The sequence below is a fragment of the Adiantum capillus-veneris genome, chromosome 23 (genome assembly GCF_014529385.1).
Source record: "Adiantum capillus-veneris isolate H3 chromosome 23, ASM1452938v2, whole genome shotgun sequence".
In the NCBI taxonomy this organism is placed as follows: Eukaryota; Viridiplantae; Streptophyta; class Polypodiopsida; order Polypodiales; family Pteridaceae; genus Adiantum; species Adiantum capillus-veneris.
Genome location: NC_140953.1, coordinates 42,777,309 through 42,778,248, shown reverse-complemented (window position 1 = coordinate 42,778,248; position 940 = coordinate 42,777,309). Strand labels below are relative to the sequence as shown.

The 940-nt window shown below is 41.7% G+C and overlaps 1 pseudogene; it reads right to left on the bottom strand.

The window, feature by feature from the left end:
* Positions 1-625: 625 nt before the first annotated feature.
* LOC147427710 (uncharacterized) overlaps positions 626-940 on the bottom strand; it is a 1,760-nt pseudogene continuing 1,445 nt past the window's right edge.

Here is a 940-nt window from a genome sequence, read left to right as displayed (position 1 = left end):
CTTTACATTAGCTTTTTTTGTCCTTTACAGGTAATAGAAGTAGGCACGAAAAAATGTAGGCTCTAGCCTCCTCTTCATAGGAGAGGTTGTTTGCCAACTTTGTCGATTTTGACAAAGTTGAGAATAGGAGGAAGCATTCATTGACGCATGCAAGCTAGGGTTCAACTTTGGCCATATACGAATGCGCTCTTACCTAAGACTGTAGCAAGCTAAATGGGATTTTCAAAATCTGTGTTGAGTCATTTTCATTGCAGTTAAGGGTTTCCTATCTTTGGAGTTAAAATCTAGTTTCAAAAAAAGAGTGCCTATTTTAAAAGAGTACCCATTCCTCTCTCTCTCTTCCCCTCTCTCCCTCTTTATCGTGTGCAACTGGGCTTTTTTTCTTTTTGGACTTTAGCCTTCAGGTCGCAGATTGTGACACGTGTAAAGGGGAGCCCTTCCGCCATATTGTGTTAGTAGATATAGAATAGATAGGTATATATATAGATATAGATAGATAGATAGTACGGCCGGCCGCCTCCGGCGGCCTCTATCTTTCTCTCTCTCCCTTTATCATGGCATGGTCTCTTGAAAGCTCATATCTCAGAAGACGGGTGGAGCAGTTGAAGATGATGTGCCTGTTAGCTCAGCGTAAGCACTTTCCCAATGCATCAATATCTGTTCTAAGCATTTGTACACTCAGATTTAAGGTCCTAAACCTTGACTCTTGCCGTAGATCATAGCATTGCAGCTCCTGTTGGATCCGTTTAAACAATGAATCTAGTGGAGATTCATTTGCCGCTCTACTCAGACCATCATCTTGGGGCTACTCTAATAGCACCACAATATTGTCAACATGTTCCTTTCCATGTGAGTGTTTTGGGAATTCGCCATCAATTGTGCTCAAAGAGAATTCAACTGTGATTGTTGCAAGAGGGGTGAGTTGCCTATTTGTAACATG